General features: G+C 39.9%; 2 protein-coding genes across 4 annotated transcripts in view; one reads left to right on the top strand and one right to left on the bottom strand.

The window, feature by feature from the left end:
* Positions 1-14,554, top strand: part of TJAP1 (tight junction associated protein 1) — a 63,280-nt gene that overhangs the window by 25,316 nt on the left and 23,410 nt on the right. For 2 of the 3 annotated variants that reach the window (XM_060754019.2, XM_060754021.2), the window contains exons 2-3: positions 8,145-8,239; positions 13,458-13,509. The gene's annotated coding sequence lies outside the window, so the exon portion shown is untranslated. The remainder of the gene's footprint in view (positions 1-8,144; positions 8,240-13,457; positions 13,510-14,554) is intronic. The other variant, XM_060754020.2, reaches the window with a different exon arrangement.
* The window catches only part of DLK2 (delta like non-canonical Notch ligand 2), a 107,394-nt gene that overhangs the window by 91,622 nt on the left and 1,218 nt on the right, over positions 1-14,554 (bottom strand). The window lies entirely within an intron of this gene.

Below are 14,554 nucleotides of genomic sequence, written 5' to 3'. Positions count from 1 at the left end.
GAAGCCAATGAGTTTTTTTTCCATGGGCATGGGCATGTGCTTGGTGATGAGGAAAACACGTTGAATGTAATTCTGGGAAAAGGAATTAATGTTGCATATTTCTCACTTAAGGTGCAAATGTGACCGCCTGGCAGTCAGTGTCAGCCTTGCGCTGTCAGTTTTGGAACAGGCAGAATGGGGTTGTTTTCCCGCTCATTTTTCAGATGCCTAGCATACGCTTTCTCCTTGAGTGTTAATTCAGACTATGGTAGGAAACCTTGTACTATTTTCAGGTGCACTCTCTCTCTTTTCTCCACTTTATCTTTCACGTTGAGGCAAAGAATATATCAGAAAGCAAGGCTTAAACTGTTTATTTTATTATAGCCCAAGCTCTCAATCATAGGTTTTGGCATTGTGATTAGAAGTTGCTGTTTTAAATAGACAGATAATGAATTTCTAGGTAGAGCCATTATACAGTTATCTTGGATGTGAATCCATTACTTCTGGAGTAGGGAAAAAAGTGGTTTTTATTTTATTTTCAAACCAGCAAGATTGTTTGAACATATGTGGGATATTTAAGAGGGAAGGCTTGCTAGCTATATAATTCCTCCTGGGCTTGTTGGCAGAAGTTCTTCTTGACATAAAGTTTCTCTTGTTTCAGTTTTTTAATTGTATATTATTAGTGCAGACTATTCATATTAGTCCTGCATACTGCCAACTGTTCATAGTTCTGGGTGAAAAAAACAATACCTGTTTATTTTTGATGTTGCCATATGGTTTCTGGTTTGTATTATTCACTTTTCCTACTGTTTTCTATATGAGATCATTCATAGCATTGTGTATAAAAAGTGCAGGTGGATGTAGAGTTATATTGCTTTATGACAGGAATATATTACAATAGTTATATAGTTATATTGAAGCCCAGAAAACTCACAGCAACCCAGTTATATTTCTTGTTTACACAGTATCTCTTTCTCTTGCTGCAGTGGACATGTTGATAGCCCTCATATTCTCCACCTGCTTTTGTGGCTGAGGCAGTAGTGGAGGCCTGTATATAGCATGTATGAAGATGGGGGACACGTGGGTTTGTCTGCTTGTTTTTGTTCCCAGCCTTGTGTGGAATGTAGTGTGTTTGCCTTTGTTGGCCTGTGGTTTCAGCCTGCATTCCTGTGTATAAAGTCAGCATGGCGGCAGGCGGCGTGCTGTTCATACCCTCCAGCTACGTACTTTCAGCTCCACATCAAAGGTGTGTTTAGTGCTTAGCTTGTGCCATTCCTAGCCACACCTGGAGGCCTGCAGGCACGCAAGTAGGAGGGACCTAGGCTCTGTTTGCAGACACCGTTTAAAGTTCAGACTTCTCCTCACTTTCAGAAGCAGAAGAACTGAGGTTGTGCTAAAACCACCAGTGGAGTCAAATCATGGTAACAGACGAACCCATCAGAGACAGAGTCATTCTAGGAATGTATTACACCAATAATATCATTTAAATACCTACTACTTAATAATTGTTACCTCTTCCTTTCAAATGAGCTAGCTTGTGCTTAATTTGTCTGCGGAAAGGTCAGCTGAGGTTGGTTCACTCTTCCGCACTCTTTACACTATTGGCTGGATGCCTGCTAACTTGTTAGTTGCTGGAATTATCAAATTCTACCCTCTGAGGACTAATTCTGAAATCCGAATGCATCCAAACAAGAAGCCTGATTTTCACGTCAGGAGAAATACTTCTGATTACTTTGATGCAAAGGTGTGGAGTGCCTAGTCTTTATTAGTGTCTGTCTGCTTCCTAAGGGGTGGAGATGGCATATATCCATTCTTGTACAGTCCATGCGGCTGTAAACTGCTTTGCCTCGGATTGCTTTCTTTATTCTTACTTGATTTTTTTTATGTTTTGGTGTTTTACATTTGCGATTAGTACAAAGTGCAAATGTTTAAATAAACCAAGAATAAGCTGAACAATTAAAATGCCACGCTTATTTGAGATAAGTCTCCTCTGTTATTGAGGAAAGAGTAGCTGTTTTTCTCTGTGACAGCCTTAAGCATTCTTGAGATCGGAAGCTTTTCCCGTCTTGTTCGTCTTCCACCTACAAGCTTCTTTGCTTTTCCTTTTCTTTCTGGATACTTTCAGCATACCTAAATGTATCTGTTGTTACCAACTGCCTTCAGATTGACTTGGATTTATGGCAGCCCAATGAATGAGAGACTTCCAAGTCACCCTGCTGAGATCTTGCAGACTCAGGGCCAGGGCTTCTATGATTGAGTATCCGTTTAGAACAGTGGTTCTCACCCTGTGGATCCCCAGGTGTTTTGTCCTACAACTATTTATTTATTATTATTATTATTTATTTACTTCATTTCTATTCTGCTCTTCTCACCCCTCAGGGGATTCAGAGCGGCATACATCATACATCTAGACAAAAATTCAGTGCCTCATTATACAAAAACCATATAAAACATAACATAAAATCACTAGAAACAATAAGCATATAAATACTAAATAAAACTTTTAAACATATTAAACCATAATAATCCCACACACAAATAACACATTGTACCACTCATTTAAACACCCTAATAGGGCCTCCCCATTCCCCAGTCATGATCCTAAGACAGTCAGGGCCTGAGTCTGTAAGGAGCCAGTTTCCAGGAGCTGAGGTCAAAGCCAGCCTGCAGCAGACAAACACTGCTCTTTCCCCCAAGCTCCATGCTGCTGATGTTCTTTCCTCCCAGAAATCCCAGCCAGTTCATCAATTATTAGGATTTCTGGGAGTTGAAGGCCAAAACATCTGGGGACCCACAGGTTGAGAACCACTGGTTTAGAATGTAGTCTTCTTTTCCTGCTGCCTACAAACATGCACATGTGTATGTGTATGTGTTTCTATTCTGACGTTTGTACATTTTGGTGCCTATATACACACACACACAAATATGCTTGCACATGGGATTTTTGTACACACTCTTTCAGTGAGACAGGACTCTTTGAATGCATTAACTAATTAGGCAGTAGCACAGTACAATAAAATCCATATGTTCTGTAAAACACTGTTAGGACCAATTGGTGTTTACAGTATGGTATGATTTTCTCTGTTTAGGTTTTTGGAGAATTCAGATGATTTATAACATTGTGTCATGTACTTTTCCAAAGCTGTGTGTGGGATGTCCTAGAGTAATGCCTAAAGGAGTGGTCTGCTTGTCCTGAGGTTACTTTATGTAGTTGTAAAGATTCCACACAAGAATTGCAAGGTTGAATAGCCATGTTTTTCTATTGTAATAGATCCTCCAACTTGTTCTGACCCGTCTGGCCAATAAATAGAATATGATACCTGTGTGTTCTTTATCCTCCGGCCTCTAACTTGCCCTGGTAATTGATCATGCAGACAGTCTGTGTGGCACTGCCTTCTTTTAAACATTAATAATGAAAGGCTAGGGGCTTGGTCTGGATTATTTTTTCCTTAGGAAAAAAAAATTGAGAATCCCTACACAATTACTGTATTTTGCTCTGGCTGGGGCTAAAGCTCCCTCTACTGGAGGAATTTGAGTATGACGAATTTGCTCCATAGCAAGCACATACAGGTTGCAGGACCAAACAGCTCTATCTAATATGGGCAGTTGTGTACGACTGTCTCCTTTAAATACTGAAAAGGAAACATGAAATCTGATATCAGGACCATATGCCTGCTCCCCAAAAAGACAAGCAGGGTGATTTTTCTTGCCATTTGTTTGCTCAGCAAAAGAGTTGAGAGCCTCTTCCATTCCCAGAGAATGACCACTTCTCAATTTTAAAAAGATGGTGAAAGAAAGAACTGCATGCACTTGTTTACAGTATGGTATGATCCATAATTTACTTAGATTGTTAAAGTCTTATTTGCAGATTCCAGACAAATTTAAGTATTACTTTTCTACTTTTGATAGTTAAAAGTACTGCAAAGGAAAACACCAGAGCTGAATTACATTTTATTTCATCTGGCCCTGAGAATAAAATTTCTTGGAATTTTCTGAAATGTTACTATCACTTATGTGCTTGCCTGCATTGATTACAGACCCCTCTTCTTCCCAGACTATGAATTCCCTTTTGGTACATTACGTTTTTGTCAAAATGCAGTACCTTCCTACACAGTCATAAAATCCACTAGAATCAAGAAAGTCTAAGCTTACCCAAATCACAGCTGGATTGATTTCACCTACAGTTAAGATATTATTATATGCTGAAGAAAAATATTTCAGGAGGAAAGAACTAAAGCATATCCCAAGTAATAAGATTTATGTACATATTTGAGAGTTGAAAGTACTGGTTAAGACCCTTCATTGATTTCCTCTGCATTCTGAAGATTAATATTGTCCCCTTTTTGTCACAGATTCATTTTGGAATTTCTCTCTGATAAGGTTACTTTTGGAGTGGGTGAAAGTCACTTTTTTGACTGTGTCTCCTAGACCTCTTCAGTCAGCATGACTACTGGCCAAGTGATCCTAGGAAATGAAGTACAATTTCTTTCCTAAGCTCTGCATAAAATAAACCCTTATGGTAAGGTCCTGATGTATTTCCCCATTGAGCAGCTCTAGAAAAATCCCCTCAAACTCATTTTCAGAAGTGCATTTGTCCAGGTTTTGTCTTCATTCCCACTTTACTCAGCTAAATGTTTACAAGGTGTATTAGACAGAATAGCTGTTGGAAACTGGCCATCGGCTGCTTCTACCTAGCTAGTCTCATTCTCAACGCTTCCAAAACCAAGAGGAAGATTTTGCAGGCCTCATGAATAAGACCAGTTAGGAACCCCATGGGACTGAGCCTAGGAGGGGTGGGTGGGAGACCCTGAGGGCCCTCGTGGGCAAGATCTGTATCTAAGCAGCAGGAATGACTCGGTCACCAGCCAGGTGTGGAGCCTCCTCTGGGTACCACAGAGCCTTGAGGTTGCTAGCACCACCACTGGGAACAGCTTATTTGTGCCTCCCCCTTTTCTGGCTGGGTTCAGGGGATCCGGGTTCCTCAGGGCCTTATCACACAGGTGGGTTTATTTGCTTGATTCTAATGCACCATCAAATCTAATTCAGACCTCAATTATGGAATATAATTTAGCCAAAAAAGGGAAGCATTAGTCTGTTTCATTATCCAGGTGGATACCAAAAAGGGACCCTAGACAGAAGGATAGTCTATTATATTAGGGGGGGGGGGGGAGTTGAAGGAGGAAAACTATTTTCCCCATTTTCGCTAGTTATTGCTTCTCCTCACTTCCCATTTCATAAACTAGGGTTGTTTCCATGACTGAAACGTGTGGGGGGAGTAACAGGAACATAGGGGGAAATTGTTTAACGCCTTCAACCTCCCTCACCCCACCCAAAATTGACTATCTTTCTTTGTCTAGCCCCCCCCCCCCCCTCGCCTCTCCTGGATAATGGAACAGTACTGACTTGCGTAAATATAGTACTTGCTGAAATATTTTAATTCATCTCCATATTTTAGCATCATAAAAGTAACTGCCTGTAGTTTTCATCAACCTGATAGGTGCCAACCTGCAGTCCTCATATCCTGAAGTGAGTGCTATAAATGTGAAGAAACTGAGCTCATCTTTGAACTGGCTCTTGCTGAATGGGATAAGTGTTTTTAAGAACCTCAGAAGATTGCCCCTGTGTCTTTAAAACATGATTACCTAAACCTCTAATTTCCTGTTTCATCCTGGTTTTTTCCATAGCTGTACAGCAACATGATGAATCTATTTGTATTTCAGGGGCAACAGAGCACTTTGGAACAGTGATAGTCTGCAGTTGATAAAGTTTACAATAGGCTTAGAATGGGAGGTGCTAAGCAAACTTAAGTCAGTAATTTTCAGTACAGTAAAATAAAACATGATTTAAGGACAGACAGTGATAGTACACTTGAACTGAAAATAGATCTGTTTTGAGCAGTAGAGGAACATGGGTAGTTCTGAAAATGTTTTCTTGGACTACTTTATTTGGAATATAAATAAAGAACCTTTCTGGATTGCTTCATCGTTTTTTTGTTTTGTATCAGTGCCTTCAAATCACCTGTGAACTAATGGTGACCCATGAAATGTATAGGGTTTTCTTAGGCAGAGAATACTCAAAGGTGGTTTTGGAAATTCTTTCCCCTGAATACGGCACCTAGTATTTATTTGCAATCATCCATGGTCTAATGATGTCTCGAGCTGATCATTGATCATAATAAAATGAACTTGAACTTGGTCTAATGATCCTTAAACTGAAGGAAGAAGTTATACTGTGGCTGTTATTTGGATTTGTCTCTGTAGCTTTTCAGAATGCATTAAATCTCCTTTGGATTCCCAAAGAAAAACAGCTTACCCTCAGACTCTGAATATTCTTACTCCACATATCACTGTGGGTGACTTTTGATTAAAGAAAATCTATAATTAAGTTTTATTTACATTTTGGTCTAAAATTCTGTTAACTGATTTTGGGAACCTTTTTTCTAACGTTACATGAGTAAGCTGTGGCTCTGCACTGATGGCTAATGAATCAGGATAGCAGAGGAGCTTCAGCGTTTTGAGATGGTTGCACATGATAACATAAATCTATGACTTAGGGTATCTTGGGGTAGAGCCAATACAGACAGTAATCTAAGGAGTGGAGAGAGAGTTTACTTGTCCACAGAATACTTTGCTTAACTGTAATAGAAGAGATCTTAAAAGAGTGAAGTTTTTACCCAAAGCTTCCACAATTTTGATTTTGAATCCTACCAAGTTTGTCTTGTATTTAAAGGGGTGGCGTGCTATTTTCTATGGTTATCCTTTAATAAGATGACTTACTAAACCAAACAGAACTAACCTTCTGGTTCTGTGCTCTCTGTTACAGAGAAGAGTGTGTGCTTTTAATAAACTACAAGGCACCCTCTCTGGAGAACCTGTTCTCTTTATTTCTCTGAAAATTAAATTGGTCTGTCGTAGTTGTTATACCTGGAGCTTGAAAAGTTTTAAATTAGTTAGTAATTAATTGCTTTTAAAGTTGTAGCCCATCCCCAAGTTACCTTTGACTTCATTGTTTTTTTTTAAAACAACACTATTCTTTCGACTCTAAAAAGAGATTACTTATTTTATTAAAAGTTTGAATACTACAAGGCATAAAACACACCCCATCTACCTAGCCATCATTGGCACACCCATACAGAGTATAAAGCCACAGTGAGAACCAACACTTAAGCTCCATGTGATAGTCCACTTCTTATCACTTAATGAGGCCATCCCTCATAACTATAAAAGTTTTAAAAGTTGCAGTTATACCATTGTGAAGTTATTGCTTAAATGCTAATATACTATAATTATACTTTATTAATTGAAACATAACTAGTTCTAGGTCACTATTATTTGAAGCTTATGATTTTGAAGAACTGTCCATAATCAGCTGAGAGACTAGAATAATGTACCTATGTATAATGCATGGAAATCTTTGATCCCAATGCAAATATTTATCAAGAAATAAACACATCTCTCAAAATGTGTTTCTGGAACATGGCCATACAGCCTAGAAAACTCACAGCAACCCAGTGTTTCTGGCCATGAAAGCTTTTGGCAATACATCGAGCATCTCTCAAAATATGGGCTATCAAATCTTCTAAGTTTTTCTTTAAATTGTTTGATTTTTAGAGGAATTATTTAAAAATACTGTCACCTATTTTATTATGTTTAGCTTGGAGAAGCAAAGGCTGAGAGGGGGGATATTATAGCCATGTATAAATATTTTAAAATATGTCATAGTAAGAAGGGGCAAACCTGTTTTCTGCTGCTCTAGAGCCTAGAACACAGATCAATGGATTCAAGCTTCAGGTAAAAAAGATTCCACCTAACTATTGGGAAGAGCGTCCTGATAGTAAAAGCTATTTAAGTGGAGTGTAGCAGAGTCTCCTTCTCTGAAGCTTTTAAATCAGGGCTGGATAGCCATCTGCCAGGAGTGCTTTAATTGTGTGTTCCTGCATAGCAGAATGGGGTTGGACTGGATAGCCCTTGTGGTCTCATCCAACTCTTAAGATTCTATCTATGATTCTGTGAACTATAGCTTGATGCTTAGACATACTTTATTATAGAAAACCTATTTTTCTAGTTTATGTTCACTTTAGGTTGTTTTTTCCCATGTGGCGGTAGATTTTTAATGTGTTTCCACGTGTTAAGTTGGCTAGTAATTCACACAGTTTTCTTTCTCAGGTTTAAATCATCACTGGCCACATGTGCTAGATGCCGTCAAGAAACTTCAGAATCAAGAGAACGGACATGTTGGGACAAAACATCACTTTGGGTCTGTAAGTTCCTTATTTTATAGTAACCTCACTTGGGGATGTTCTTGTTATTTTCCAGCATTCTTACCATGATACCATGAAAGACGTTTTTATGAAACAAGAGGAAAGCAGGAAAATGTATTTGTGTCTTTGCTATATCAGGCTGTCACTCCAACGTTCTTTTCACTACCTTTGTTTTTAGGTTTTTTCTAGCCACTTCACTAGACTATACACATACAGAGAAGTTAGTTGTACTTGATGAGGGAGTGGTTGTATCATTCATCTGAGTCAGCTCTGTATTCCTTGGAGTGACTGAGGCTTTCCTCCATTCTAGGAGGAAAAATTCTCAGATGTTAGGTTAGTTAAATTCCTTCATTTTCTATGAACAAACCACCCTAAATTGTGTTGCTCCTCTGTGCAGTTAAAAAAGAAATGCAAGAAGTATTTTGATCCCAATGATTGTTTTTATGCTTGCTTATCTTTCTACAAGAGCTAGGAATTTGGGACTCTGCAAGACTCTGCAGTTGGTAAAAATCATCACAATGTCCTGTGTTTGCCTGTAAGGCTCTTTAGTAGTATTGGTACAAGCTTTGCTGAGTCAGTTTCGGGACTTATCTTGGAAGAGTGTAGATCTGACTATTGCACTGCAGTCTAGGAGTAGAATAGCTATATTATTGTGTAGTTGTTTGTTCTGTACTAGTTGAGACCCGAAGAAAATACTGTAGTAAGGAAAGTGGCCAAGGAGCTTGTTGGGGCAAGGCCAATACCAGAGCATCTCAAAGGCCTGTTTCAGCAGCTCCCTAGCCCAGCACAAGCCCTGTTGACTTCCTGTTTGCATTATCTTACTTTGTGACTTTCCCTTAGGGTGTGTTTTTATACACACACACAAATATTCTATGTCCAAGGATCAGTGTTATTGGTAGGGGTGCGTAGTTGGAGGGCAAAGAAAGCCTTGAGCAAAACATCTTACCAGATTGCATATTTAAATAGGTGTGAATCAGAATTCCTTTTGTGGCCCATTGGTGTGCCTCCCATCTCACAATGCTCTAATGTATCATGAAGTCTAATTGAAGTTATCACTTATGTTGCCTGTATAGCAGTGGTTCTCAACCTGTGGGTTCCCAGATGTTTTGGCCTTCAACCGGAGTTTTGGGGTACGGTGCCATCTGTACGCAGATGATGTCCAACTCTGTCACTCCTTTCCACCTGCTACTAAGGGGGCTGTCGAGGTCCTGAACCGGTGCCTGGCCGCTGTAACGGTCTGGATGAGGCAAACAAATTGAAATTGAATCCAGACAAGACAGAGGTACTCCTGGTCAGTCGCAAGGCCGAACAGGGTATAGGGTTACAGCCTGTGTTGGATGGGGTCGCACTCCCTCTGAAGACGCAGGTTCGGTGTGATCCTGGATTCATCGCTGAGCCTGGAACCCCAGGTTTCGGCGGTCACCAGGGGAGCATTTGCACAGTTAAAACTTGTGCGCCAGCTGCGCCCGTACCTTGGGAAGTCTGACTTGGCCACGGTAGTCCACGCTCTGGTTACATCCCGCCTAGACTACTGCAATGCTCTCTACGTGGGGTTGCCTTTGAAGACGGCTCGGAAGCTTCAACTAGTCCAACGCGCGGCAGCCATGATTCTAACAGGAGCGGAACGCAGGGAGCATACAACCCCCCTGTTGCGCCAACTCCACTGGCTACCGATTTGCTACCGGGCTCAATTCAAAGTGCTGGTGTTGACCTTTAAAGCCCTAAATGGTTCCGGCCCAAGCTACCTATCCGACCGCATCTCGGCCTATGTAGCCACCAGGGCTTTGAGATCCTCCGGGGAGGCCCTGCTCTCGATCCCGCCAGCTTCACAAGCACGGCTGGCGGGGACGAGAGATAGGGCCTTCTCGGTGGTGGCTCCCCAGCTGTGGAACGCCCTTCCCACGGACATTAGATTAGCACCATCTCTGGTGGTATTCCACAAAAAACTAAAGACCTGGTTGTTTGTGCAGGCGTTCGAGTAGTTAGTGCAATGATTGGTAATGACATAGGAATGGAACAATGGATGATGGATCTGGATCGTGTTTTTAGTGATGAGACGTTAGTGAATGGTTATTATAGTAATTCTGTACTAACTGCGTATTAGATAGGTTGTTAATTGTTTTTATTGGTGCATTGAATTTTGCTGTTTCCTATGTGCTGTGAACCGCTGTGAGTCGCCTTCGGGCTGAGAACAGCGGTATAGAAGTAAAGTAAAGTAAAGTAAAGTAAATAAATAAATAAATAATAAATAAACTCCCCAAAACCCTAACAGCTGGTAAACTGGCTGGGATTTCTGGGATTTGAAGACCAAAACACCTGGGGACCCACAGGTTGAGAAGCACTGCAGTATAGCATTGGATTACATATGATGGCATCTGGATGGAAGAGAAAAAATGCTTAGTGAAGTAGTGTAGACACTTCCTTTCACAAGAATATAAAAAGTTGCCACTCACTTTAAAAAAGGTTTTGTTTTACCATATGTTTAATACAAAAAAATATCTTGTAGATATGGTAAAACATATGACCTGTTTCATGAAAACTTGCTGCCTCCATTTTATCTACAGATACTTCTATCATCTTTATCTCTGCCTCAGTAGCATGTTTCTTTGGACGTTTCTCTAGATGTAGTTACTCTTCTATTTCATCTAACTCCATTTTTATCCAAAGACTTGTGACCTGTTCTATTCTATTCTGCTAGAAGTTCTTTTCTCCTAACAATCATGATAAGCACTTACTCTGCTTAGATGAGGCCTATAGCATTTGAGTGTACATAACATGCTGCACCTGTAGTGCACAGACACATCAAAACAGGGTTGCAATGTTTAAATTGCTTTTGCTTACAACAGACTATTCAGGCAATCCCTAGTACCATGTCTATGTTGATGCAATTTGAAAATCTGTTAGATTTCTGACCGACCTGTTAGCCATTCAGGATGACTCCTTAACTGTGATACCTAGGTAACTGTGATACCTATCATTGATAGCACTGGTACCAATAACACCATGTAACACATTTTTTATTGTTTATTGTCATTTCCTAATTGATTCTGTCATAAAAACATGGAAAACGTTTATTAAACTGCAAAACTTTGTTGTGCTCTGCACATTGAAAGGTTAAAATATATTCATTAAGGAAAATTACAAACAAAGTGCCTAGACTGCAAGAAATAAAGCTTCTGGAGTGTAACACTGCTTTCAGTAAGTGCTGCAAAACAAATTCAAATTCTGTTACACAATGTAATTTATGGTACTGAGCAAACCTCTGCCCTACAGCCTTGATATTGGCCCTGTAAATCCAAGTGGATGGATTTAAAGGTGTAGAAAAATACTGTCAGCCTGATGGAGGAAGCCCAAACACACTTGCCATTGCCAGTTCAGATAGAGCTTTGGGACCCTAACTATTGTCACAACATAGTATTGCTTTGCCAGATATGCAGATTGCTCCCCAACAAGGAACTTTGCAAGGACCCTATTCAGCACACACACAATCCATTAATCCCCCCTTACTCCCCTCCTTCACGACCTGAAACACCTCAACGATGTCCACGTAATGAACACCACTAATGTTATTCTAAAACTCAGACCCAGAAGCAAAGACCCCCAAAATGGATGGATGATTTCCTGGTGCCCCCTGCCTGACATCAAAATACCCCCTTCCTTTTCACAAACATCACAATGGCCAAGGGTCACCATTAGGGTACAAGACCTTTCTCATTGACCAGTTGCCAGGCTGAACACAACAGATCGGAATGTCATGTGGCAGGTGATCTTTCAGAGACAAGGTGATCCAAAAGCTCATCACCACAGCCCAGTTCCCCATGGTTCCATTCAGGGAGATCAGGAAATCCCATCAGCTAAGGACCATTCCACCCAGATAACTCATCCATGACCATTGTCTAATCTGCCTTCACCTCTGTGCATCTTGATTGAGAAACATGGGAGCCAACATGCCAGGAATAGACCTGAATTCTGACATTACTACCATGCCCATTTCAAGTGCTTGATCCAGGCAGAATGGGACAGGTTGCTTGCTAGTCATCACCCAGAAACCCTAAAGGGGGATGCTTATCAAAGCAATTGCCTTCTCGCAGTATCACTAAGTTACTGCTGTGACTGCCATCAGATTCCAGATCTTCATTCAGAGTCACTCAATATTCTGATGATCATACTCACAGTGCTAATGAGGAAGGATCCCCTAGTGCATCACACCATGCTATCTCTTACATACAGCATGCAAAAGACCCCTTTGCACTTCTCACACATCTATCTCCACTGCTCCACTAATGCCTGCAATAGCATCTGTCTCTTTCTGGTAAATGTCTTGCCCTTTTCCCATGTGTGTGATGCACAGAGACCACAATGAACATAAATAGATTGCTCATTCATATCTAATGTTCTTCAAGTGGTCCTTTGGGCATTCTTACAAACCACCCTAACTGCCCTCCACCCCCCAGATAGCAAAAATCCGAGGTGTCAAGAAGATGCTGGTCAGCTGCTGTGCACAAACACAGGCCAGTATGTGTGATTGCACACTCAAATAACTCTAGTTACAAGTATTTAAACTTTAGGTTTTAGTCATTTTCCAATATGGTGTTGCAGAATGAATATGTTCCATGAATCCGGGATGGAAGTAGAGTCTGTTCATTAACAAGAGGCTTTACTTGAGCTATACAACATGGCAAGACTTCACATGGCAAGACAATACCTGCCAGAGGAGAGAGAAAGAGTCTATTTTCTGAAACCCCCATATTTATTATTTTAAAAATATTATGAAACTGTCATGCACAAAACTCTTTAGTGATGAGGTAGCAAATTGCTGAATCTATACATTAAAATTTATATATGGATAGCATTCAGTAGCTTAATTATTATGGTTGTGACTCTCAAACTGCCAGAACTTTTTACTTGCAGTTGCAGTATGCAGAATGCAAACTCTTGAAGTCTTACTTTCCAGTGTAGTCTGAACAATCTGAACTTTAGTTTACATGATATTATTTCAAAAGTAAAGCAAAGAGGAACTTGCTGTAGCATTGTATTTTCATGAAAATTTGAAAATGGAAGAGCCCCATTTGGTAAACTAGCAAGTAATGTAGAAAGTGCTGTATACATAAAGTACAGTTTTATGAATGAGTGTCTATTTTTTCCAACTGGAGAAGAATAGGCAGCAATGGTCTCCATGCGAAGTTATCTTTGTTTGTTTTTTTTTAACTTTTTTTAGATCATTGGACTGAATACTATCTTCACAAGGTTTCAAATTTTAATCCAGATTGGTAAGTACTTTAGCACCTCTACTATAGATTTCCTGAAGGTCCAGCGGAAAATGAATACTGCACCTCTTCACACCTTGACCCTACAGACAAAGGGACTTGACCTGTCTGTTATATGAAGGAAACAACTAATGAAGCTACCTGCCATCTCGATTCTGTATTATTTCCTTGCCTGATAGAGACTCTTAGTCATAGGTTTTGTCAACACCTGTTACCTGAGCGTTTGCACTGGGGACAGTACTTTATCCCTTCCATAGTTTTTTTAACAGAGTAAGGTTTTCTTAAAATTAGCTCCTTTAGTGCGATCTCTGAATAGCTGTTCTTGCTGACTTATAAGAAAATATGCAAACATACTGCTTTAAAAAAAGTTTCCTTAGAGTTTCAATGTTTTTTAAAAAGTTTCAAATGTTAATTTTGTAGCTACTCCTTGTTTGCTTTTTCCATACTTGCTGCTGTATACCCCCCTGGTCTTTAATAAAGAAGATTTTTGGGAGGAAGTAGCAAATAATATAGATTCTTCTAGAATTGTATATATGAGGCTGCTAGATGTCTCACAGAGGGTCTTGGTGAGCTCAACTTTAGTTCTTGGATGATACTGTGGGAGCGAAATGTTTGAGGCTGTGGGTGCCTGCTTTTGAGTTTCAGTAGTTTAGATGTGCCTTGAATCATGCAGAGGAATACTGCAGGGAACAGTTATAGCAGCACACAGTGCCAGTCAGTTTGACTATTTTATTAGAGTCCTCTGTGTTTCACAATGGGAAATGTTTGAGGGAATCTATATTATTTCCTTTATTCTTATTTACCTCTTTTGGTCAGCAATAACTATTACAAAGGCTGCATGTCAACTCAAGAAAATGCATTGCTCATATAGGAGGAAGGAGACAAGAAACTGCTTGCTTAAAATGATGGTACAGATTCTTTCTACAAAGTGTTTTATGATTTATTATGTTCTAACCTTAACTATACCTTCTGCTGTTTCTTACCCCTTTAGAGTAACCTCTCATTTTCAGACTTTTCATTTTTGACTGTACTTTGTTATGAAAACTCT

The sequence above is a fragment of the Anolis sagrei genome, chromosome 1, assembly GCF_037176765.1.
Source record: "Anolis sagrei isolate rAnoSag1 chromosome 1, rAnoSag1.mat, whole genome shotgun sequence".
NCBI lineage: Eukaryota > Metazoa > Chordata > Lepidosauria > Squamata > Dactyloidae > Anolis > Anolis sagrei.
This window is presented reverse-complemented; position numbering and strand designations above follow the sequence as displayed.